At 37.3% G+C, this 27740-nt stretch overlaps 1 protein-coding gene across 4 annotated transcripts in view; it reads left to right on the top strand.

Annotated features, from left to right (window-relative positions):
• Positions 1–27740, top strand: part of FILIP1 (filamin A interacting protein 1) — a 235642-nt gene that overhangs the window by 182009 nt on the left and 25893 nt on the right. The window contains exon 1 of one of the 4 annotated variants that reach the window (XM_024248041.3): positions 14191–14272. The exons of 2 other annotated variants lie outside the window; for them this stretch is intronic. The gene's annotated coding sequence lies outside the window, so the exon portion shown is untranslated. One more of the 4 variants, XM_024248042.3, reaches the window with a different exon arrangement.

Here is a 27740-nt window from a genome sequence, read left to right as displayed (position 1 = left end):
CAAAATTTTGAAAGGCAGAATGACTGTTATCATGAAGATATAAGCACAGAGATATTAGGACCAACGGTGTCTCTAGAATGTCAAGGTAGAAGCTTTGGCACAGTGGTCTCTCGGAAGGAGCAGCCTGGGACTTGTTTTGAAGTTGAATCTGAATAGCATACACAGTGTTTTACTTAGCTTGCATTCTGCTTGGGGTAGTTATCATGGAAGGTTAATGAGGTTTATGGGGGCACTTAATAAAGCCCTCCTCCAAATTAACTCCCTCGTTTTGCCACTGACCTAGACCCTATAAGTGTAAAAACTATATAAATTATTTTTCACTTTTCAGGAATTGCTTAATTCATCTTGTATAAAAATTCCACAAATTAAGTACCTAAGGTGGGCAATATATTGTTCTGGGCTTCCTTTATTCTAAGTCAACAAACTGATCATAATTTGTTACCATCATTTACTGCATATTTGTTTTACAAATAGTTATAGTCCCAAATTAAAAAGAGAAAACACCATTTTAAAATGTTTTGGCTTAATTAGCACTGTTAATAATAAAGACAAAAATATTTTTTATTGTATTAATTCCGGCTGGGTAAAGAAATCCCCCTTGTCTAAATGCTATATTTGGTTTGGTCCATACATATTTCAAGTCAACTTGACTTTTAAAGGCATAATTCTGAGCACATGAGATCACCTTCAGAGTCTGTACTTTACTCTCTGCTTGAACTGCAAGACGTGATTTTAATCTTAAGCTCCACTAGGGCTGCTCCAAGAATGTCAAAATAGAGAGAACACAGTTACATCAAAAAGTGGTCTGGGACTTACAGAAATATTTGAGGGAAGTGTGTGTGTGTGTGTGTGTGTGTGTGTGTGTGTGTGTATAACTGATGTGGAGGAGTGCTGTCTAGATCTATCACTGTAGATAGAGATTTTAAAACTTTTGGATTTTATAGGCTCAGCTGGGACTACATAAATAATTACATCATCATATAATATTGCAGCAAGCCTTCCAAGTGTAAGTTAAGTTTTTTAAAGTACAAATCAGCATCTCAAGAGAAATCCCTTAACCTGTGAAGCAGAGACTGTAAGAGCAGGGGTTTGAATGGAAGGGAAGCTTTCAAGCCCCATGTTGGTATTCTTCCTTTAAGTCAGTGTGAACAGGGGGTTGGTCATATATCTGGTGGATAATGGGACAGTCTGCACGATTATACTTTCCTATGTGGGGGAATGACCAGTCAGAATCAACTGTTTCTGAAAACTTGCTCTAGTGGACTGGGATCTTTGGAATTATTCTTGATCCACTTTATAGAAAAAGATTCATATCTGGTTCCCTGGAACATTATTCTTAAGTTTTTTAGGTTTAGTGGCCATATCTCAAAAGCATGTTAGCAAAATGGACTTTTCTCACTGGTAGCTCAGAGAATCTAAATAAAGCACTCTGTAGAAAAAGGTTGCTGATGCTTTGTAAATACTCAAGTCTTAACAAGCAGAAAGTAATCCATATGTGGAACATAAGAGCAGAAAACAACTGAGCCTTCTTCTTTGTGATTAGCACTCTGCTAGAAGCTGTTCAAAAGCAGTTAACTTTTATTGATCCCTGATAAGCTAGACACATGTACCATCTTGTTTAATCCTTACAAAACTATAAGATATGTAATTATTAGCCCTTTTAGCAGATGAGGAAGCAGAGAAGTTAAATTCCTTCCCCCAAGGACACTTGCCAATAATTAATTGGCAGAATCAGGGTTTGAACTGAGTTTTATTCAGTAAGAAAAAAATAGCTTTTCCCACTCCTAACTTCTTACCTTCTGATAAATGTGAACACCTTATTTCTTCAATGCACAGAGGGAGAAAGGTGACTTGGAAAGTTGACCAGTGGCTTGAACTGCATACCTATTCTGTTGCCTGTTTAGGATTCAAATTCACAGACGTTCACTTGGTCATAAGACATACCGCCTAATATCAGTATCCCACTGATGAAGGAAATTGCTGGGAATAGACAATTTTCAAGAAAGAAGAAGAATTAGAATTCAGAGGCCCAATGACCCAGCTGGAGTATGTTGTATAGTTTCTGAGATAATGCAGACTCAAACTCCACCTTCCATTTCCTCTTACCCTTAAAATATGCAAATCCCACTTTCCACTGGAAAAATGTGATTAAAGTAAAGGAGGCTGAGGTGATGAGGTGTTACCCCTAGCTGGGGTGTCTGTTTTGGGTGATAAGGTGGGTGGGAGGTGGTATAAAGAAAGTGAGGATACATCTTACTTGAAGGGACCAGGCAAAGTAACTTAAAAAGGTAGCTTCCCAGGGTTGAAAAGTTTGGGGTTAGAAGAGTCACTTCTTTTAAAAGACATAGGATAGTAACATACCTACTATCAGTGCTGTGGAACTAGGAGCATGTTGCTTATCTACCAGGCACCCCCCTGGATTAAATATGAAGGAGCCCATTAAAAATGCCCTTGAGGTTCATTTCACCAGATTCCACCTATACAAAAATGCTGGGTCTTGGATGGATGTGAGCTTTTTCCCAAGCTTCATAGCACTCTCATTCTCAAAGTTAATGAGCTAACAGCCTCTGATTAAAGACTCTATTTAAAGTCTTAGTATTATAATGTTAACAAGGATGCCTAGGAAAATGGGTTATCTGACTCACAGAAATTTCTAATTAATCAAGGGTTATGCCATGAATTAATTTACTTTTACTGCTATAGAAGATATTTCTCAAACAAACTTCCTTTCTTGAAAAAAATTTAAAATATACCACAAAATCCAGTTAAGTCATATTTGATGATTCAGGATCTTGTAGTGCTACTACCTGGATGCCTCTTTACCTTATAAACTCAGAGCCTATTAGATTATATTTAAATCTAAATGTCAGTTCTGATCACGTTTTACTATAGATAAAAATGGTAAGGATGTTTTCTAGATTTTAGGGCTTAACTTGGCTTAACTGAAAATTTTAGTTAATTAGATTCAATATATTTAGGCTTTTATAACCATCGCCACCACCACAGCAATAGAACTTGGACCAGAAAGAACCCTAATGACATTGTGAAGTGGCATTGCTGTCTGGGGTAAATACCCGGAGTTCCTCATCTTGCGCCAAGAGGTTTAAGGACACGGACACGTGTGGGTGGGTTAAGGAGTAGAAAGTTTAATAGGCAGAAGAAAGGCGAGAGCAGAGCAGCTGTCTCTCTCTTTGTGGGAGAGAGGTGTCCAAAAATGAAAAGATGGCTGACCGCAGCAGATTTTATAGGCAGGCTTGAGGAGGCAGTGTCTGATTTACATAGAGCTCACAGATTGGTTTGACCAGATGTGACGTTTACTTAGCGCACGGAAAAGGCTGGTCGCCCCGCCTAATCTTATTATGCAAATGGTTTTCCACTTGGCCGGCACCAGCTTGTCTGCTCCTTACTGTACATGCAGCTGGCAAGAAGAAGATGGCCCTGCCATTTTGAACAGGCCTAGTCCCAGGTAGTATATTCCCGTGGGCCCATCTGCTGGCATTCACCTGTGAGAGCTTCCAGCTTGCTTGTTTATGTCTGCAGCTCGATTTTACGGGCTGCTCTTTGTTAGAAAAAAAAGATTTGGGGGTTGTTTTTCATTAAAAGGAAAACCTTACCAAGGACTTCCATACTCTGACTATCTGCCTAAGTAATTTCTTTTTAACTCCTATATCAATTGTACAAAAGGATGAGATAATAATCAAAGAAAACTGATTATAGGAAAAAAATGTTGAAAGGGAGGGCTTGAGCGAAAATGGGCAAGAAATACACTTTACTGTAAGTGATTTCAACAAGCTATGTAAGAATGCCTTAGTCCCGGTGCTTGATATCCCTTATTTTAGAAGAGTCCTAAGAAAAGCAACAGTAGAGGACAGTATTTGACATTTAAATATGAGAATAGTGAGAACCCAGTAAGGGTAGATGTTCATGTTGGCAGAGTTTCTCTAGATCTGAACCAGTCATTGAGAGAGTTTATCTTTTTAAAAACATTTTTAAAATTTTTTATGTTTTAGAGTTGGTGTCTTGCTTTGTTTGTTGCTCAGGCTGCAGTGCAGTGGTGTGATCAAAGCTCACTGCAACCTCCAGAGAGCTGATCTATTTCAAAAAGTTTTCAGGGTATTACCAGATAGTCCCTGAAACTCTGAAGTTCCTAATTTGCGGAAAAGGCCTCATACTGAGAGAAATGGAGGCAGCTCCTTTCACATTGCTGTCATTCTTTTTGTCATGTGGCCCTGTAAATGCTGGTCACAACCAGTTAGAGAAGTTGACAACTGTCCTGGACAAAGGTCACAGAGGTCTCCAATGCAAGTGCCTCCAGAGCCAGCTGACCCAGCTCTTCAGCATACATGGCATGAGTGGTTGAAACTGCTAGACTGAAGAGGCCATTCTCTGACCACCAAGGAAAAGTAAAGTTTAGCTCAGGCTAATTGACCCCATTTTAGTTTGTAGGCCCAGTGTTGTCAATTCTTATGTTTCAGAAAATGATAGAACTCTGATTTTGGTAAGATATTCCAGTTTTTCAATGTTGACTCAAATTGATAAAATAATGTGTGGCGAACAAAGCCATCTCCTGGCCACTTTGTCTTTAAAGTGGCTAGTTTGCAACCTTTGATATCCTAGACATTAGAGAGACTGAGGTGGATGAGGTGGCCTGGCATGTGCTGTTTGATGGTGGTCAGCTAATCCATTGAGACCCTTATGAGACATAAAAACAGAAAGAAGAAAGGACAACAGTAACCTAGAAAACCACCAAAAACCAAACAACAAACAAACAAAAAACCACACCAGAACATAGAAATTCTCAGAGTAAAGAAAGCTACTTCATAGCTGGGGTTGCAATGGATGCCTCCTTCTGAAGGGATGACAAGCACTGGGCCATAAGCATTGCTGTTGGGTTACTGGAACTGCAGGTGTATGTTAAACAATGATGAACAATATTCCAGTTCTCTTTGGGCCTATCTGGCTGTGGAGACAGCTTTCTGTATTTATTCACTTTTTCGCATATTCTTTCTAAGAACTCCCATCATCTTAAGTAATCTGGGTGGCTCTGTTCTTACAACCTCAGAGACCAAGGGTTACAATAATAAAATTGTTATAGCTTTCACATTATCATTTGCCTATGCTCAATTATAAAAAATGTATTATAGCGCGATAGTAATTGGATCTTTTAACCTAGTATTTTCTATTTCCTGTGGCCTGTCCCCATTTGAGTAGTCACCCAAGAGCAACCACTGCCTCAAGAGAAATTTGTCACAACTAAAGGGGAGAACAGAAATCAATATCTGGTGTATAGGATCAGAAGCAAGGATCCAGGTATAGCATTAGAAAGAATATGTAATCAAGTGGATCCAATTTTTGTTTATCACCCCTCTTCTTTCCCATTTAGATAAGATGTTTCTCTGAGAGGATAGAAACAAGGAAGCAAGAGAAGTTTATGCTGTAGGAGGGGGTAGTCCAAAATAAGAGGCTCTATTCAGAGCTTTTTTGTGGGGAGTGGATAGGGGACAAAGATGGAGAGTAATATAAAATCCAAAGAGAGTTGGTGTGGAGAATTCTAGACTGAAGGGATTACCAGGTGGAGTCCAAGAGTATCTTAGTTTGCTTGGTCTGCCATAACAAAACACTATAGACTCTGTAGCTTAAGCAATGGAAATGTATTTTCTCACAGTTCCAGAGGCTGAAAGTCCAGGATGCCAGAATTGTTGGGTTCTGGTGAGACCTCTTCTGTTGGCTTGTAGATGGCTGGCTTCTCCCTGTGTGCTCACGTGGGCTTTTTCCAGTTCATGTGTATGTAGAGATAGCTCACTCTCTTCCAACTCTTATAAGACTACCAATCCTATCAGATTAGAACTCCAACCTTATGACCTTATTTGACCTGAATTACCTCCTTAAAGTCCTGTCTCTAAATAAGGTCACATTGGGGATTAGGGCTTCAGCATATGAATTTTGAGGGGCGCAATTTAGTCTTTGTCAAAGGGAGTGGCAAAACTTGTGGTTCTCCCTCTAAGAATTCAGGAGAAAAAGAGTAAAAATGGTGACCAGTATGTTTAGTCAGAGAAAGCTTGATACAGCCTCAGTTTCCTGCCACTCTAAAAGAATATCTAGATTTTTCCCTATGCCTTTGAAAGGCCGTGGAAATAGCTGAGGTAGGGCTGGTCAAGAGCATGAAACTGTGACTGGCTTGGATCAGCAACTTGGACAGATTGGCAACTGAGATCCGAGACCACAGTGTGCATCTCAGAGGATGCCTGTGTGGAAGAATGTTGAGCAGATGACCTCTCACCCACCTTCCTAATGGTCCCAGAGGTTAGTCGCAACTCCAGAAATGAGGACTTGAAGCCCTAGAATGAATTCAGGAGATCCTGACTTGACTGAAGTCTGAATTTACTAAAGGAAACTAGGCTTGGGTGAGCATATCCATAATTAACTAAGATGAAGTTTCTGTCACCTGTGGAATGGGACCCCAAATAGAAATTATAAAAGATACAGAAAAATGAAGATTGTTGTATTTCTTGCACACGTGAGTGTGAGGCCTGCAATTAGTACCACTTCATGGGTAAAATAACCTGTATGTGTGCTGAGGAGAAATAATGCAGTATTGAGACATTTCAGATTACATATGATATGCTTCCAAATATCTTGTGACCTTCAGAGGATCATCTGAACTAAGTTTTACCTCTTCAACTGCAGTCAATTTCTTCTCTAGGTTACTGTAGCTACATGGTGTGAGACCCTCATAAAATCTGTAACCTAGAGACAGTTATTTTCTTAGTCTTCTGCATTTCATTTAGAGACAGGTAACTCTGAGTTCAGTTACTAAGTCTATCACTTGTGGTCTATGACTTTGGATAGGTTATTTAACCTCTCTGATTTTTGGTTTCCTCTTAAATAGAATGGAGATAACCAAGTACCTATAGCATTTTATGTTCATGAGATAATGAATATATAGCCCCATTCACAAGGCATAGCATGTAATACCTAAAGGGATCATTTCTTTTACTCATCTGTGTATTAAACTCTTGGAGGAAAACAATACAAGTTTCACTAAATCATGATTTACAGTTTATCAAACTAAGACATTTTGAGAACAATGCAACGTGTAGGAAAAGTGAGCTCTTCTACTGTTTGAGGGTAGTTGTTATTGTACTTAATTATACGTAGACTCAGGAAAACTGAAAACCTGCTGCAAACAATTAGAGACTTCAATAAAGTAAAATAGCAAAGTACAAAATTACATGGAATCAGTAAGCAAAAATCAGTAGTTTTCATATTTCCAAATGACAAAATAATATAAACTATATTACATACAAACTATATTAAATATAAAATATCTAGGCATAAATTTAAGAATGTGAAAGATCTACATAAAGAAGTATCTTAAATGCTACCTAGAGACATGAAAAAGACTGAGACCAATGGAAAGGATCATATTCTAAGACTGGAGGACTCAACATCATAAAGATGTCAAAAGCCTGGCACAGTGGCTCACTCCAGTAATTCCAGCACTTTGGGAGTCTGAGGCAGGCAGATCACTTGATCCCAGGAGTTCAAGACCAGCCTTGGCAACATAGTGAAACCTCATCTTAAAAAAAAAAAAAATTAGCCAGGTGTTATAGCATGTGCCTGTAGTCCCAGCTACTTGGGAGGCTGAAGTAGGAGGATCACTTGAGCCTGGGAGGCAGAGGTTGCAGTGAACTGAGATTGTGCCACTGCACTCCAGCCTGGGTAACAGAGTGAGACCCTGTCTCAAAAAATCCAACAAAACAAAACAAAACAAAAACCCTCAAGTCTCCCAATATTAATTCACAAATTTAATGTAATCCTAATATCAAATTTTTAATGTAGTTCTAAAAATACCTTTTTTTAAGTATGGGAACTAAATTAAGGGATTCTAAAGTTCATATGAAAAATACATAAGCAGACGGGCAGGCACGGTGGCTCATGCCTGTAATCCCAGCATTTTGGGAAGCCGGGATGGATGGATCACTTGAGGTCAGGAGTTTGAGATCAGCCTCGCCAATATGGCAAAACGCCGTCTTTACAAGAAAAAAAAAAAAAAAAAAATTCCTGAGCATTGTGGTGTGCATCTATAATCCCAGCTACTAGGGAGGCTGAGGTAGGAGAATTGCTTGAACCCAGGAGGCAGAGGTTGCAGTGAGCCTAGATCATGCCACTGCATTGCAGCCTGGACGACAAAGTGAGACTCCACCTCAAAAAAAACAAAAACAAAAACCCATAAGCAAAAATAGTCAAATTTTGAAACCAAAAACAAGTAGAAACAAAAAGTTTTCTAGCAGAAACAAAAACTCTTTTTAAAGCTACAGTTCATAAAATAACATGGTATTGGTACATGAACAGACAGACCAATAGAGCTGATGGAATTTCTGGAGATAGATTATATAGATATAAAAACATAATATATTTTAAAGATGGCATTCCAAATCAGTTGGCAAAAGTTGGGTCCCTTAGTAATGACCATTATCATAGTCATCTTTTTGTATGGCTCCTATACTTTATTTGTAAACATTGGGAACAACTGATTGTATTTTAGTGAGAGTATTTCCCTCTGGCCTGATCTAGTGTCTACCATTTCAGGAGAACCATCCATATAACAGTTGTGGTTTGCGTCAGAAGAAAATTTAGCATTTACATTTTAAGTTTCCAAAGGACAGATAAATTCTACGTAATAAAAAATTATATTTGAGGAATAAAATAAAACTATGAAATACATAGCTGGAAAAACATGACTTACTTTCTATTCTAAAAAGCAATATTATGATTTTTAGCCATATAAAATTTTATGAGAAGTAAAATATGTGGTAACTAGAAGCATCCTTTGGGAGAGGAAGTGCTGGAGTTATTTTGCCGGGGTCATAAGTTTATTGCTGTATTTCTATAAATTTGTATATTTAAAAAATAAAAGGAAGTGACAGGACACACTTTATATTGTTTATTTATTTATTTATTTATTTATTTTAGACAGAGTCTTGCTCTGTTGCCCAGGCTGGAGTGCAGTGGTGTGCTCTCGGCTCCCTGCAACCTCTGCCTCCCAGGTTCAAGCGATTCTCCTGCCTCAGTCTCCTGAGTACCTGGAACTACAGGCGCCCACCACCGTGCCTGGCTAAATGGTGTATTTTTAGTAGAGACTGGGTTTCGCCCTGTTGGCCAGGCTGGTCTCAAACTTCCGACCTCAAGTGATCCCCCTGCCTTGGCCTCCCAAAGTGCTGGGATTACAGGTGTGAGCCACTGTGCCTGGCCTCCCCACACTTTATATCTTGAAAGGATTAAACACAGCTTAAATTTACTTATTAGAATAATCTGTAGAATATTAATTTTCTTTTCCCAACAGCTGCATAAAACAAATTGCTTTAAATGAGAAAAAAAAGTGAATGTGAAGAGCTGTGCCTAATAGTCTACCAAACTGAAGGATTTAAAAGCATGTATTTTTTTTACAGAAGTTGTTGTGTTATTTAGCAGAGTCCAGATACAAATTCACTTATTTTGAAAGTCTAGCACAGATTTACCCTATAATTTCTAGATGAAAGTAGATTGTGATTCAGTTTATGTATATAGATGAAAATTCATGCCTATTTTTCAGAGAGATAAATAAGCATTAATTAAACAAGAGAGTCCTCAGGAACCAGAGTAGATGAGACATTTTAAGAAACACAGAATGAAAATCATCAGGAAATAATGTCCAGTTAGAATGAGACTTCAACAGACAAATTTTCCATCAGTAGTTACAGCCTCAGAGTCTACCCAAGTGACAAACATTTAGACAGTGAACAACTAGTGCTTTGTAGTAACAGATTTTAAAAATGCTTTCTGACCTATCAATACACTGAAACTATCACTTGTAATCCAGGCAACTGTAATGATCAACTGTAGATCAATTCTAACTTTAACAGATGTTCTTTATGTCAGAAATGCAAAATCGAAGTCTCCTATGGATTTTTTTCATGAACTGAAGCATCAGTGAGATGTATAAATTCCAGAGAAAATAAATTAATCCAGGTTATAGAAGCAACTGTATTAAAAGTGAACATTTCCAACAACTGAGGGGAATTTTTGTTCCCTGCATTCCAAACTAGTTGGATTGAGTTTTTAATTGATCTAATCGTTTATTTCAGCCTCATGGGCAAAATCGGGTATGGAAAAGTGATAAGTGAGATTATTCTTCTGGAATAAAAAACTCTGGGAATTCTGCTTTAAATTGGCAGACATTTGTCATCACAATAAATAACAAGTAAATTTTTTTTTGCATAAACTTATACACCAAGAAAAAGCTAAGAAAGGAAAGTGCTGGAAAAATGTGTTGTCGTCGTATCACTACAGTGAATAACTACATTGTTTTCGTATTTTTACTTTTTTTCTAGAGTGGAAAAAGGTAGTCGGATTAGCATTACAAATCTTGGACTCCAGAGAGGAGGTTGAAACTTGGGAAGGTGGTGTTTTCAATGTTTGTAGGTTGCTCCTCTCTGGCTCTTTGACTGTGTGTGCACTCTTTTTCTAAGAATGCTTGTGTTTGGAAAGTGCTTCATGGTGGTGAAAAGTTTGAGCAGAAAAGATTAATCAAAGTTTGAGTCTTTCATGTTCACTGCGTAACATATTCAGCTCTTGGATGTGAACTCTTAGCCAAGAAACTATTCAAATATTATTCAGGGGCTGAATGTGAGCTTTAACTGCAAACAAGAGGTCAACTTTACTTAGTCTTAACTCATTCCTCTTAAGTTCAGAAATGCTGTGCCTTAAGGATTTTAAAAAATATTTTCTGCATAGCTCCTAGTATCATATAAGAGGTCACTGAGAGTTCCTTTTATTTGTTTTATTCTTAAATGCTTACGGAAGCACATTCATTTGACCTGAAGCATGAAAGAAACACGAAATGGTGGACTATGACTGCACCACATCCAGCGTGCTCTCAGAGGGGAGGAATGCTCTAGACTACCTAGTCTTTGTCATTTAGTACAATGTGACTAAATAACACACAACAACTTCTGTAAAAAACCTGTATTCAAATCAGGAAAGTGTTCTTATCTACACTACCATTCCTTCCTCTAGTACTTTCTGATTTACTCAGCTTTCCAGTGCTCTCAGATTTTTCTCACTTCTCCTGGAATCTGTAACATACTGTAAGTTTTGGATTATGTTATTCCCAAGGAAGAAGGCATAATTGTGGGAAGAACTATTATCCAGACTTGATACACCATTCCCAAGCTTCCAAGGTGGAATCTTGGAAGAATGCACCTCTGCCCCAACTAAGGAAGGCAAGTGCAGTGCTTCTAGTGTATCCTATGATGTTCTTCTTCCTGCCCTGCCATGCATCCACTTCTTGAATTTCTGGAGCACACCCTGCTCTGCTACAGAAAAAAAAAAGTTTCGTGAGATGAAAGCATATTGCATTGGCAAGCCCAGTGATTGCCCACATACACTGAGAAACTTCCAACTTGCCATATGCTAAACTAGATCTTTTTCATAATTCAGGAATCATGTCCTCTTTACATCTCTTTTCCTTATCAATTTGAAAAAGAAGCAACTGAAGGAAGACTTGTTTTAAAGAGTCACTTAGTCAGGTCATGATGCTTAATGGCAACCAGATGCTTAAAGGATAATAGGAGCCTGGATACTCTGTCTGTAGGATCCAGTGCTTTAAAAAGTTATAATTGTTTTTAGAAGATTCCCACTCATAGTGGACTTAGGACTCGACCTAGGGACCTATAATCACAATAATACTTTCCACATGCACTATATTACATTGGAGTATACATTTTAGTTAATATGTGCTAAGCAGTTGAAGAAAGAAAGGTTGTATATGATTCATAGAAAAAAAATTAGGCACCAGTGTCTAAGACAATGCCTGGTCCTTGGTGGGCAACCAATTAAGTGTTTGTTGAATGAGTGAATACAAGATACTTCCTGAAAACAGAAAGACACAGAAAGAACCCTGCCCTTCAGAAGCTAATAGTGGGACGTTTCTTGTTACTGTGACTCTAAGAAGGGTTATAGCATCACTTAAACATCTCTGGGTTCCAAGAGGCTTCTAATAAACAATGCTATTTAGCCAAGGGGGTGTTAATTAATTATAATAAATATAGCCTTTTTGAGTGAGTCTTAATAGTGGAGTTTTAAATTTAACTTTGAATGTAGTCGTTTAAGTGGTATTAAACAGAGGGAAAAAAAACCTGTCTGTGATTGACGTTTGTGGTATTTTTAAAAAAGGTTTTTTAAAGGTAATAAAACATTTCCCCTTGCTATTATCATTTGTCTCTAAATATTGATTTAATATGGCTTGAACATAAGCAATGCCTCCCCAGGACTATAATTCAAGTTTGAATCACTAGAAGCAAACCGTGTACAAGATGCAGCTTGACTATATAATCAGTCCTGACCCCTTGATTCCCTTTTTTTTCACATGGGTTTATGTTGCCTGTCAAAATTAGACCACAAGTTTATATTTTCACAAACTGCCTACCATCATCAAAATTAAACTGTGCAGAAACATATTATATATTGTGGGCCCACTATGCATCAGATTCTGTGGCCTTGACTTACATTATTTTATTTAATTCTCATAACAGCCCTGTAAGTTAAAACCCATATCCCTATTATACAGCTGAGTTAACTGAAGCCACAGAGTTATAAAATATACCCTTTGGTTACCTTCCAAGTAGTTGCCAAGCCCAGATTAAGTCTGTCAATCAATTGCCAAGACACCTCTTCCCCCAGCACTAGTGCAGCCTTGCCAGGCAGTGGCAATAGTTTCTTGTTTTCTTCTTCAATGTCAGTTTCCCCATCCATATTAAAAAAATAGCTAAAAAGCAAAACAACAACAAAAAACAAAACAATAACTAATTGGTTAGTATCTGTAATTTTACCTTAACAATGAACATTGCTTTATGTAACTTTTACAGAAAGCTACATTATTTGATTATAACTCTGTAATGAAAACACACTTATTTAGTACTACAACCTTGAAACATGAAGTAATTATTATATTCAGTTCAGGTGGTTGAGAAGTTAGACATATTCTTAGAGCAAAGGGCATGACTGAACATTAGGGATGTAAGAAAGCAATGGTCTTGACCATATTTTTTTTCATATTCTTTTCTATGCCATAACATAATGGCTTATACTTACGTAGTATAAAAGATATCTGAAGACTTAAAAATGCTCTGCAAACATTTAATTCTATTAACCTTAAAGTTAATTTGACTAATTTATCTGGTATCGTGCTTTTATTCTGTAATTGAAATGAAATTTCATAACATAAATGACATATATTTCTATGCATATGGCTTAGAAAAAATTATACTGGAATGTTTAATTTACCTAATGTCTTTTTGACTAGATTTATCACTCATACACTCTCTCAGGAAGAAGGAAAAAAGGAATGAAGGGAAGGAGGGAGGGAGGAAGGAAGGGAGGAGGAAACAATGGGAAAAAAAGAAAGGAAAAAACAGAGAAGAGGGACAACTAATTTGAAGATGATAGAAGCTTTTGAAAACATTTTGTATAAATGATGATACAGACACTTCTATAACTTTAGCTGAATGTATTCACCTACTTTTGTTTGTGCAGACAGCAATTTTTGCCATTTAAAAACACTTAGGGAAAAAAATTCAAGTAAAAATATTTTGTAAAGATGAAATGATTTTTAAAATGAAAGGTACTTGGCATTCTGTAGCCATACTGCAGTGTTTTCATTTAGATACCATGTACCTTAACTGGCATTTTAGTTGAAACATGAATTTTCTCCTGTTGGCTGAATCATAGATTAGGCTCTAGTGGGATCCCTATTTAAATTCCAGTATGTGCTGAATAGAACTGTATAGAGTTTAGCTAGTTTGAAAAATCGGGAGTGAGGCCCATTTGACATTTTATGCATAACTTTTCTTTATTTCATTCTTCCTCCCCAAATGTATGCCTCTCCCAATGCATTTCCCTTAGTGTGGAGCGTAATTCCCGTTCACTTGCTTTGCTTCTTAAGAGCTGCCTTCCCTTCCAGTCTTGGGCAGCTCCACCCCTTCTCACAGACCAAAGTAAATCTGCACAATAATGAGCCATATAAGGGAGGAATGACATCATCAGTTAGTGGTCCCAAGCTGTTTTGCACAACATTCACCTTTCATTGTTCTGATGACAGGGCTGGAATGTGACGGTTAATTCCCTGTGGAGTAGGGGGCTGAGCAAGGCCTGCTGCTGTTGAACAAACTTCAGTACCCCCTTATAAAAAAACAAAAACAAAAACAAAGCTACTATGCTTCCTAGTATTAAGGTAAGGAAGTCAAGATCTGTTTTGGTTTAAGCAATGTTAGTTACTCTTGTCCATGCGCATTTCATTTGTTAATAGGCTTACTTGTCAGTAAACTCATTTCTAAGTGTTACTGCAAAGAGCATCCTGGAAGCTGGGTTTGGACATTTGTAGAGCCCTGACTAATCTGACAAGGGCTGTAAGAACTCGACAACCTTTCAGTTTGCAGCTACAGGTTTTACTGAGTGTGGATGGTGACAAGCCTTGAAAATTACCAGCTTATTGTGACTTTCCTTGATGCCTCAGAATCCTTGACTGAAACTGGCCAAGATGCACCTTGTTATGGTATGAAGAGTGCTCCTGGTTTTCTATGGTGGGGGAAGTAATTTCATCCTACAGAAACCTTGGGGAGTTTGTACCAGAACTGAAAAATCTGTTGTCTTACTACCAGCAGTCCTACTAATGTGTTCTGAAGGCTTTTAACAGGCAGCCTTTCTATATATTGTAAATGTATCTTCTAATGTATGATTTCTTGATGAGCAAGCAACTAATTTCAAGTAAAATATTCTTCTCAAAGGTTTGTTGTTATTGTTGTTGTCATGTGGATTTTCTGCAGCTCTCTCTTTGCATGTGTGGAAAAGGCTTGTAAAAGTTGGCAATGAATTAGAATGCATAGCGATCCAAAGAAAGCCGTGTTTGTTCTGAAACACTCAGTGTGGCAGTGATAACAAGAATAATAAAGTAAATAGGAGGTTTGATTTCAAAGTGGGAATGAAAGTAAAGTTTGGATTATGTTAAACAATTGTGTAAAAAGTTGAACTTTAGTAATTTTTCAAAATGCCAAAAAACATTGTCTAAATTCAGCAGAGTGTATAAAAAAAAAAAGCTTGATTTAGTGCTCAGTAGGGCTGAAAGATCTGTGAGTCTTTCACAAAAGAACTTCATTTGGCCAAAACCAAATTTTTATAATGTGATTTTAGATTCACATGACCCGTTTTATAGAAATTTGAAATGGGGGCAGATGGTATGGTTTTCATTTGTGTAGATTTAATTTGTGTAACATTGGTTGTTAATACTGTTTTGTCTCTGTGTTTAAAGTGATGAATATCTTGAGTTCAACTATGATGAAAATCTTGGGTTCACTACATTGATCTTCCTGGATTCTTAATTCCATGTGACTGGATGAACTTCTGTTTACTTGTAAAATTAAGTATCCTTTCCACAACAGAAGGATGCTCACATTTGTTTTTTTTCTAGATTAACAATAGTCAAGATCAATACAAAATTAAGTCTGAGGTTTTGGAGTTTTGTTTATTGTTTCAACATTTTATTTTTTGAATTAGTTTTAAAGTTGTTCCAAAACTGGGTGAGATAATTATTAAATAAATGTTAACATAATAATTCAAAATATTTAGCAAAATTTTACATAAGCTTATATTTAAAACTTTTTAAAAGACCTTTAAATGTCATGGCAATAAATCCAACTGCCATTTTAAAAAGGGAGAGGTTTACTTTTCTGAGTAAGTAAATGAAAACACATCAATAAGTGATGTATATACTTAAATTAATTTGCTACCTAAGTTATGTCTAAGTTATTTTAAACAAATTTTATTTGTGAAAATGGATTTACCCAAGAGACAAATTAGATTAGTAGTATCTTAATTAAGAGCTTTACAATAAAATACTTTTATGTTGTGAGCTCCCATACTGTATAAGCTTAAAACCATGACTTTTGCCCAGCACTGTATAAATGTGTGTGTGGAGTAAAATGAGGTGTATGGTACCTTTATGGATTGTCTCCAACCTCTTTGACTAGTCTCAGAAAACCTCATTCATGCTGCCAGCTCCTCCTGTTATGTTCTGTGTGACCACAAGTTCATCCCACGGGGGAAAGGCTCCTCACACTGTGGGAGGTGTATGTGGGAGGAGACCCTCACACATGGGAGACCCTCATACTGTGAATTCAGGGACTGAAAAACCTACCTGCTTCTAATATCCTCCCTGGCCTCTGGCTTCCCCCAGGGAATCCCTCCATTTAACTTATTTTCTGAGGGAGAGAATTTCCTGTGGCAATATGCTTTTCCTAAATATAGCATCCCACAATTATGTGTGATAAACCTGGGCAACACATTCCTTAAGAATGGGATATGGAAGGCCTCTTTGAGTTGGGGAGAGAAGGTGAAGGGGCCACCTGGAAGGGAGAGCCCAAGGTCACACATTTAAGTCACGAACTTGTACGGTTCATGGCTTTTCCTGTTCCTAGTGAAAATTATTAGGTAAATTCATTCACCTGGCTGATTATACACATTCTCAAAAAGAAAGAATAGTACCTGCTTTTTCTTGTTTTAAAATATTTCATCTGACCAATCTGAGCGGGTGTTTGAAAAGCACTTTGAACAACATAGAAAATAGGAAAACACAATAAAAGGCATATTGTTGTCCTCTTTGGGGAGAGGACATAAGAACAGAAACCTTAAGGTTGAGAAAGAAGAGCCCATGAGACTACTGTGGACTGCTGTCTTGGTTCGTTCAGGCTGCTATAACAAAGTACCATAGGCTGGGTGGCTGATAACAAAATTTTTTTTTCTCACAGTTCTGGAGGCTGAGAGTTCGAGATCAGGGTGCCAGCACAGTCAAGTTCTGGTGAGGGTCCTCTTCCTGGTTGCAGACTTCTGTCTTTTCCTTATATCCTCATGTGTGAGAGCTGTCTGGGATCCCTTTTCTAAAGGTAGTAATCCCATTCATGAGGGCTCCACCCTTCTAACCTAATCACCAATCAAAGGCCACAACTCCTAATACCAGCACATTGGGTGTTAGGGTTTTAATATACAAATTTTGGAATGTGAGAGGATATAAACCTTCAACTCACTGCAGTCATACAGGTTGTAGCTTACAAGGGTGCCTGACCAGTGAAGGAATGGGAGCTGAAATAGAGTCGCAGCATGGCACTGATTCCATAGAGAGGAAGGAGATCTTTCCAGTTCTGACAAATGTGCCACATGGGTTATACCCCTGACAACAGGAGAAGGGTATTGGGAAGGCCAACAACTGCAAAAGCCCTGAACAACTACTTCCTCCATCCATGTCCCCATCCTTGGGTGTCCCCGAGTAGCCTATATTTAAAGGATAAATGGCATTTAACATAGCCTTGCAATATATATATTTTTATTCCTATCCCCTAATACACTGACAATGGGGAGGAGACATTCTGCCCATCTTTGCTGAATTATTGAGTTAATTAATGAATCATGGTTATATTCTATATTAGTCAGGGAGCTTCATACTAGAGTGTGGGATCAGAGAGTTCCCTCTCAGTGAATCTCAAATATGGGCCTCCTGGATGGTCAGCAAATTATCAGAAAATAGCAGCCATTTCTGTGGCTCATAAGAGCAAACAACTAACAATTCCCTAGACTTTAATTTTTATTATGACTAAGTGGTATTTACTAGTTACGTATTGAGCAATTTATTTTACAACATATATAGCATTTATAAATTTAAATTAGCATGTTCCAGATTTTCTTGAAGACTAAATCAGTATTTTACAATACAGTCTAGCTGCCACCCAGTTTGCAAATACCTACAAGTTTCTGCTTACCTGGTAGTAAGAAATGTAATCATCTCCAAGACGTATAATTTGTTATTAGTCATGAACTTTTCATGGTTTTCAGTTCTTGCCATCTATGGGTTTTAAAGGTAAATTACTATGGATTAAACTTCACAATCAGTTTAATTTGTTGTGGGTTGTTGGGCTAACCCACAGAGAGTCCATAATGCAGATCCTTAGTTTATAATTTTCGACAACTAGTTCCAAGGCCTATAATCAATATTCCTATTCTAGAGCAGAATTATATATAACCCCCTCAAAATCTGATGAAAAATAAAACTTCATTTGTGATAATTTGCCTGAGCTTTGTATGTTTGCCATTTAAATTACTTGAATTATACTAGCAAAGTAAATGTAATTAAATTACTGGATTTTTTAAAAATTTATAGGATATATAATAGTTTTATAGCTTAAAATCATAAATATAACTTCAGGATCTTCTCTTATGAAGAAAAAGCAGTTCACAAAAGCTGCTAGCAACAGGTCTACAGATTTTTTCTCTTCTCTTTCAATTTTTTTATCACCAAGTTCTTTTTTAGAGTGGGACTATGTGAAATAGGCCTTCCTGCACTGGGCTAGGGTCAAAAATTCGAGATCACAGCCTCCAAAACGTTGCTGGTCTTTTAAGACAGGAGGAGAAAAAAAGTGTATCAGGGCTTTTGTAAGCTCATGTTCACTACTAAGAAATACAAAACAAAAACAAAGCTCAAAAGTTTTTGTCCTGTTGGGAAGGATTCACCATTTCTCTCTTTATAAAAAATGATTCTCTGGCACTCAGAAATCAGAGCTGGAACTAGGGTGAGGCAAGTGAGGCTCTCACCTTGGGTGCAAAATTTAAGGTGATGCCAAAAAACTCGTAATCAAGATATACTATATTTTAATGAACTATTTAAAAAGTATCAAAATTAATGCAAAAAATCCACGATGAAGAAAATATCAAAATTTCAAGTGAAGACAGGCTCTGACTCTGCAGTTGTACAACCCAACCCTCATCCACTTCTCTCTCATCCCAGCCCTGCACAGTATAGTAGGGCCATTAGATTAATTCGGGATAACTATAATAATAATCACCATATTGAGGAACTGAGGTAATTTATTCAGAAGTAACATTCTATAATTGGATCATTGGTAACACAAAGGATATGCTTGAGGTCACGGATACCTCATGTACCCTGATGTGATTACTACACATTGTATGACTGTATCAAAATATCCCATATACCCCATAAGTGTATATACCTACTATGTACCCACAAAAATTAAAGATTAGAAATTTAAAAAGTTAAAAAGTAATGCCCTTTCTGAGTTATTTGGCAAAACCATGCCCTATTATGTTAACAAGATGCTTAGCTCTATACTGTACTCTAGTTGGGAAAAAACACATTGTGACTAAAGACTTCAAACTACATGCAAGCTTGACTCTTTTGAGGTTCATTCATCTTTAATTACTATCATGCCCTTATGAGTTTTAACCTTCCCTCTGTCTTGGAAGACAGAGAGGCATACACAAGGGGAGAGTTGAAGAAAAGCAAGAATAGTGTTCTGAGAAGGAAATTAACATGGTCTGGCTAAGAAACAAGCTTAGGATTACTTTTTGGTGACATTTGTGTTGCAAAACGGGGTCTGATGGATTAAGATGGGGACAAGTGACAAAATCTTAAGGAGTCAAAGAGACAATTGATGCTCTGGAGCTAATGCTGATAAATTTGGAAATGAGGTTGAAAAGTGGGAGTGTCAAGAATGTTGGGCAAAAGGAGCCCTAAAATCTTACACCACTTTATTCCAAGGAAGAGAGGTAAGAATGAATATAGGCAGATGTCCCCTTAAATATTTAGGAGCACAGATTGACAAGTGTTCCAAGGATGGTGGTTATCACAAGAATGGATAATCAGGATAAGCTTTAAAAAAATTCTCACTTCCTATTTCCTTCTCCCAAACAGTTTGTCCTTAGACCATAAGAAGAAAGATAAATTCACAAGTATCCGTGGAATAGGACATAGTGAGAATACTTTCTCTGGCATAAGTTTGACTAACTATCAAATGGATTCCAATAAGGAAGAAAAGTAAAAGTCTAACAAACTAAATTATATAAACATGGAAGGGAATAAGAGAATCACCCACAGTCACAGACAGATGTGAAAGTTCCATGGCACTGTGAGGAAAGTAAAAATACAACCAAAGGCCAAGGGAGCTGAGACTGGAGGTGAGAGCGGGGAGCTAAATATTACAAAGGAGATTTTTTTTAAAAACATTATTAGCTGGGCATGGTGGCTCACCCCTGTAATCCCAGTACTTTGGGAGGCTGAGGTGGGTGGCTCACTTGAGGCCAGGAGTTTGAGACCAGCCTGGCAAACACGTGAAATCCCATCTCTACTAAAAATACAAAAATTAGCCAGGCGTGGTGGCGCATGCCTGTAATCCCAGCTACTCAGGAGGCTGAGGCAGGACAATTGCTTAAACCCGGGAGGCCGAAGTTGCAGTGAGATCATGTCACTGCACTCCAACCTGGGTGACAGAGTGAGACTCCATCTCAAAAGAAAGAAAGAAACAAACAAAAACATTATTACAGAAAATTTCAAACATTTACAAAAGTAAAGATAATAGTATAATGAACACCCATGTACCCATCAATAATCTTCAACAATTAATTGACTTATGACCAGTCTGGTTTCATCTATTTTTCACTCCCATGAATTATTTTGATATAAATTTCAGATACATAATTTCATTCACAAATATTTCAATATGTACTTCTAAAAAATAAGGACTCTTAAAAATAAAGGACTCTTGCCATAATCCATTATCTAACCTAAAACTTAATAATTATTTCTCAACAATATAATTTTTCCAATTATCTCATTTAAAAAAGTAGTTTGAATAAGAATCCAAAAGGTTACAATTGGTTGATGGGTCTTCTAAATTTTAAAAAAATCCATAGCTTCCTCTTTCTGCTCCCATTTTATCTTGCAATTTATTGATTGAAGAAACTAGTTTGTTTATCCTATGTAGTTGCCCACATTTTGGATTTTTCTGATTGCATCGTCATGAGGTCATTTAGCAGTTTCTTGCTCCTATCTTTCTTTTAAACTAGTAATTAGTAGTTATAGGAGCTTGATTTGATTCAGGTTCAGGGTTTTTTTGTTAAAAGAATCTTTCATGGGTGGAGGTTTGTATATAATGTCTGGCTGTCTCTTTTTGAGAAACACTGATGAGCATTACCTACATCCATTATTTCAAAATGGTGGTATTCTATAGTTAACCTCTTTATTTATCAATAGTAGCATGTTTTCATTTATTAATTTATAAAGAATAAGGAAAAACAAAGTTTTAAATTAAGAAGAAACATGTTAATATATATCTCTTAATGTTTATATAGGAAAAACAAACTAGTTTCTTATATATATATATGAGGGAGATCTGGAGAGTGTTTCGAAAGGCTCTGTGAATTGACCTGTCTTTTTATTTTATATTTATATATATGCATATATACTTATATATGTTCATATACATATATTCACACACAAAAAAAGCTTAAAATACTGATCCTGCCCTACCTGTTTCCTTTGTTCACTTTCCTGTTTCTCCTTCCTTTTACAAGCAGAGTGACATGATCTGATTTACCCTCTTTTAGGATCATTCCAGCTTCTGGGAAAAGAACAGACTGTGGGTGGACAAGAGTGGAAGTTGGGAGTCAGATTAGGTTGCTCTTGCAATAATCCAGATAAGAGATGATGGTGGCTTGGGCCAGGGGGATAGCAGTGGAGGAAGTGAGACATAACTGGATTCAGGATATATTTTGAAAGCAGAATTGGCAAGATTTGCTGATGAATTGAATGCAAGGATGTTACTCAAGATGGCTCTAAATTTCAGTCCTAAGCATCTGGAAGAAGCGGGTGTAGGTGACTGACTTGAGGAACATATGGTTGGAACAGATTTATGGGGAAGATTGGGAGCTCAGAAGAGATAAAGAATGAACAGCTCAGTGGGCTCATAGCTAATTGAATGACAATGTCCACGCTACTGAATGGATTCATGTCAGCAGGAGGGAGATCTGGAGAGTGCTTTGAAAGGCTCTGTGCATTGACCTGTCTATTTAATTAATAATTGGGGTCATCTTGCCATTGACACAATGCTAGGTATAAGCTGTTATTCTGGGTGACAAAATAGAATCCAAGGGGCATCTTGACAATTCTAAGATAAACTGAATCAAGCAAGATGAAGTTAACCTAAACATAGTCTGGCAAACCTGAGCTGTCCAGGCAATATCCATTTGAGCAATAGCATTGTTATGAAAGCACAGTGTTTGTGCAAACAGATCTGATTCAAAATCCCAACCTGCCTCTTCTTAGTCATGTTCTCTTAAGTTAAATAATAATTTACCTTATTTATGAAATGGTACAGTACTGCCTTGCTCAAAGGGAATGAAAATTAAATGAAATAATAAAGCTCTCACACTACCTAGGAGACCTTTCCTTTTATTTCATATGTTGTCAAAATTAGGTATTAGCAAATATTGGAGTTGGGGTGGGCTTTATTTAAACTTTATTTTATTTTAATAGTTTTTGGGGAACAGATGGTTTTTTATTCAGGGATAAGTTCTTTAGGGATAGCTCTTTAGTGGTGATTTCTGAGATTTTGGTGCACCCATCATCCGAGCAGTGTACGCTGAACCCAATGTATAGTCTTTTATCTTTTACCCCTCTACCCCACTTCCCCGAGTCCCCAAAGTCCATTGTATCATTCTTATGCCTTTGCGTCCTCATAGCTTAGATCTCACTTACAAGTGAGAACATATGATATTTGGTTTTCTATTCCTGAATTACTTCACTAAGAATAATGGTCTCCAACTCCATCCAGGTTGCTGTGAATGCCATTATTTTGTTCCTTTTTATGGCTGAGTAGTATTTCATGATTTGTTTGTGTGTGTGTATATGTGTGTATCTATCTATCTATCTATCTATCTATCTATCTATCTATCTATCTATCTATATCTCACCTTTTCTTTATCCACTCGTTGGTTGATGGGCATTCAGGCTGGTTTCATATTTTTGCAGTTGCAAGTTACACTGCTAAAATATGCATGTGCAAGTGTCTTTTTCATATAGTGACTTCTTTTCCCCTGGGTAGATACCCAATAATGGAATTGCTGGATCAAATGATGGTTCCACTTTTAGTTCTTTAAGGAAGCTTCATAATGTTTTCCATAGTAGTTATACTAGTTTACATTCTCACCAGCAGTGTAAAAAAGTGTTTACACATGATGTGATCCCTTTTCACCACATCCATGCCAACATCTATTATTTTTTTATTTTTTAATTATGGTAATTCTTGCAGGAGCAAGATGGTATCTCATTGTGGTTTTGATTTTGCATTTTCCTGATAAGTAGTGGTGTTGAGCATTTTTTCTAAATGTTTGTTGGCTGTTTGTATATCTTCTTTTGAGAACTGTCTATTCATGTCCTTTGCCCACTTTTTGATAGGATTATTTTTTTTTTCTTGCTGATTTAAATTCCTTATAAATTCTGGATGTTAGTCCTTTGTCAGATGCATAGTTTGCAAATATTTTCTCCCACTCTGTGGGCTGTCTGTTTACTCTGCTGTTTTGTTTTGTTTTGTTTTTTGAGACAGAGTCTCACTCTGTCGCCCAGGCTGGAGTGCAGTGGCACTGTCTCGGCTTACTGCAGGCTCTGCCTCCCAGATTCAAGCAATTCTCCTGCCTCAGACTCCCAAGTAGCTGGGGCTACAGGTGTGCGCCACCACACCCAGATAATTTTTATATTTTTAGTAGAGATAGGGCTTCACCATATTGCCCAGGCTGGTCTCGAACTCCTGACCTCAGTTGATCCACCTGCCTTGGGCTCGGCCTCCCAAATTACTGGGATTATAGGCATGCACCACCGTGCCCAGTCTGATTATTTCTTTTGCTGTACAGAAGCTTTTTAGTTTAGTTAGGTTCCATCTATTTATTTTTGTTTTTGTTGCATTTGCTTTTGGGTTCTTGATTATAAACTCTTTGCCTAAGCCAATGTCTAGAAGAGTTTTTGCAATGTTATCTTCTAGAGATTTTATGGTTTCAGGTCTTACATTGAAGTCTTTGATCCATCTTGAGTTGATTTTTGTATAAGGTGAGATGATGATCCAGTTTCATTCTTCTACATGCAGCTTGCCAATTATCCCAGCACCGTCTGTTGAATAGGGTATCCTTTCCCCACTTTATGTTTTTGTTTGCCTTGTCGAAGATCAGTTGGCTGTAAGTACTTGGCTTTATTTCTGGGTTCTCTATTCTGTTCCATTGGTCTACATGCTTATTTTTATACCAGTACCATGCTGTTTTGGTGAATATGGCCTTCTAGCATAGTTTGAAATCAGGTAATTGATGCCTCCAGATTTGTTTTTTTCACTTAGTGTTGCTTTGGCTATGTGGGCTCTTTTTGGGTTCCATACAAATTTTAGGATTGCTTTTTCTAGTTCTGTGAAGAATGATGATGGTATTTTGATGCATTGAATCTGTAGAGTGCCTTTGGCAGTATGGTTATTTTCACAATATTGATTCTACCCATCCCTGAGCATGGGGTGTGCTTCCATTTGTTTGTATCGTCTGTGATTTCTTTCAGCAGTGTTTTGTAGTTTTCCTTGTAGAGATCTTTTACCTCCTTGGTTAGGTATATTTCTTTCCTTTTTTTTTTTTTTTTTTTTTGGTTAGGTGTATTTCTAAGTGCTTTATTTTATTTTTATTTTTTTGCAGCTGTTGTAAAAGGGATTGAGTTCTTGATTTGATTCTCAGTTTGGTCATTGTTGGTGTATAGCAGTGCTACTGATTTGTGTATAGTGATTTTGTATCCTGAGACTTTACTGAATTCATTAATCAGATCTAGAAGCTTTCTGGATGAGTCTTTAGGATTTTCTAGGTATAGGATCATATCATTGGCAAACATTGACAGTTTGACTTCCTGTATTAGTCCATTTTCACACTGCTACAAAGACATTACCTAAGACTGAGTGATTTATAAATAAAAGAGGTTTACTTTACTCACAGTTCTGCAGGCCTGGGGAGGCCCCAGGAAACTTAGAGTCATGGTGAAAGGCAAAGGAGAAGTTAAGTACCTTCTTCACAAGGCAGCAGGAAAGAGAGTGCAGAGGAAACTGCCACTTTTAAAACCATCAGGCCTCATGAAAACTCCCTCACTATTATGAGAACAGCGTGGGGGGAACCACACCTATTCAATCACCTACCAACAGGTCCCTCTCTTGACATATGGGGATTATAATTTGAGATGAGATTTGGGTGGGAACACAGAGCCAAACCATGTCACTTCCTTTCTACCAGTTTGCATGCCCCTTATTTCTTTGTCTTGACTGATTGCTCTGGCAGGGTGCGATTTTAAGAGCCTCTTGAAATAATATTAGGACTAGAGATTGTCTAGGACCTGAAACATTACCTCCCCAGAAAAAGTTTTCTTGTCAGCTCCTCTAACACCACCTGAAATGTCAGCTCCCTTCTCTTTACCTTCCGCACCTGTGCTTCCACCTCTTTCTGCCTTAAGATTAATAACCAATTTTATGTTTTCTGTCATATTTTAAGTCACTTGCTAGTAATATTTGTTTACAATCTTTCTTCCTTTATCTGACATCTTGGAACACTTTCCAGGGTTTTAAATTTTTTTTTCTGGTTTTTAATTGAGATATAATTTACATACAGTAAAATTCACCAATTTTAATTACATAATTTGATGAATCTTGACAAATGTATGCACCATCAACAATCATAGAACATTTGGGAATATAAAGTTGAGCTATTAAATTCTAAATTCACATTTGGAGCTCAGAATGGAACTACTATGCCACTCATTTACCTGGGTTTTTATTCCAATTGCCATTATTTAATTAAATGTAAAAAAAAATCACATTAATAAAGAGCTTTCTAAATGGCAAAAAATAAAAATAAAAAAGGAAAAACTTCTGGGCCCACACTTTTAAAGTCTTCTAGTTGGAAATAATTAAATTTCTGAACATGCCGATAAGTGATCAATTTGCAAGTTAAAAAGTATAATTTTGGCTGGCCATAGTGGCTCATGCTTGTAATCCCAGCACTTTGGGAGGCCGAGGTGGGTGGATCATCTGAGGTCAGGAGTTTTAGACCAGCCTGGCCGAGATGGTAAAACCCCGTCTCTACTGAAAATACAAAAATTAGCCAGGCATGGTAGCACATGCCTGTAGTCCCAGCTACTCAGGAGGCTGAGGTGGGAGAATCACTTTAACCCGGGAGGCTGAGGTTACAGTGAGCCAAGATGGCACCACTGCACTTCAGCCTGAGTGACAGAGTGAGACTGTCTCAAAAAAAAGTATAATTTTATTCAGTATGAAATAAGAAATTAAGAATACATTTAAGAATAGTTATTAAGACAGGCAATAACAATTTAGAATCTCTATTAATTCATTTACTTGTCTTTCTTTGTTCTCTAAAGAGGACTAAATGCTTGCAGAAAATTTAAAATTTGCCAAGAAAAAGTTTGATTTTAGGATACTTAGGGCTCTACCTGTGACTGCTGATGGGAATCAGGGTACTAATTTATTTTTTTAGTCTTAGTCTTCTGGTTTGTTTCCTTTTCATGCATATTAATATGTTTAGAATCAAGGCATAGTTGAAGAATGGGAAGGTGAGCAGAAAAGAGAATGGAGAGGAGGTGGTAAGACTAGTTGGCACAAGCAACACAAATCTCTTATTCTGCTTCTTAAATAGCATAATTACATGGAAATGGTGCGCAGTAATGTAGAGCAAATTAATTGTTTGAAGCGCAAAATGAAATTGTAACTATTAGCAAATTGTTGAAAAAAAAGAGATGTAATATGCCATAGGCATTATGTTTTGTGAATAGATACATGCTATATTTCTGAATGCTGAATGCTTGTTTAATGTAAAATGAAGATTTCTAAATATGAGGGAAGAGAAAAAAACATCTGCAAGTGGAATGCTGAATTGACTGGGGAGGTGGATAAAGTGAGACACAAGCCTGTTCCTGCCTTCCCAAAACCCTCTTCCTTGGGTGCTCCTGTGTTGCTCCATGGCTCCCTCTTTATCTGTATCTGTTTCTCCTCTTCTCTCTATGCACAGGCCTTCCATAGGTCCTTCTTATTCTTTTTATCTTTCATTTTTGGACATTTCCCAAAGTTTTTTCTCCATCCTATCCTTTTTCTCCCTTTAGATATGTTCTACTTTGGAGATCACATTCATTTCTATGTCTAAGGAAATATCACCTCCATTATGGAAATAAAAATCTAACAATTACCAGGCTTTTTAGCACTGTGAAAATTTCTATGTAGGGTGGGTTGGCTGACAGACAAAATGGCCCCATGTTTCCCTCTGATTTTCTTTCCTCCTAGGAGTTCCGTAACCTTAATTATCACTGTTCTTCCCAATAGACCCAAGGGTGTACTGCTCTAACATTAGATTTTTGATCCAACTGTGGATGAAAATCCCTTTCCTTTAAAAAAAAAAAAACTACAACAGGCTGGGCACAACGACTCACAGTTGTAATCCCAACACTTTGGGAGGCCAAGATGGGAAGATTGCTTGAGGTCAGGAGTTTGAGACCAGCCTGAACAACATAGTAAGATCCCATCTTGAAGAAGAAGGAGAGGGAGAATGAGGAAGTAGAAGAGGAAGAGGAGGAGAAGGAGGAGGAGGAAGAAGAAGAACTAAGACAAACCAGTGACACAAAAACCTATGAGAGAAAAAAAGCCTTAATTCAGCCTGTTCTAATAGTCCCATAGCTGTTTTATAGGTTATATAGAGGTTGTTCAGCCTCCAGTGCTACAGGTAGACAGATAGTAAGGGATATCTTGCTCAGCCCATATAGAGAAGGCTCCCTCCCTCATTTGAGGTTT

Source organism: Pongo abelii, chromosome 5, assembly GCF_028885655.2.
Source record: "Pongo abelii isolate AG06213 chromosome 5, NHGRI_mPonAbe1-v2.0_pri, whole genome shotgun sequence".
In the NCBI taxonomy this organism is placed as follows: Eukaryota; Metazoa; Chordata; class Mammalia; order Primates; family Hominidae; genus Pongo; species Pongo abelii.
Note: the sequence above shows the minus strand (reverse complement) of the source record. Positions and strands in the feature narration are given on the sequence as shown.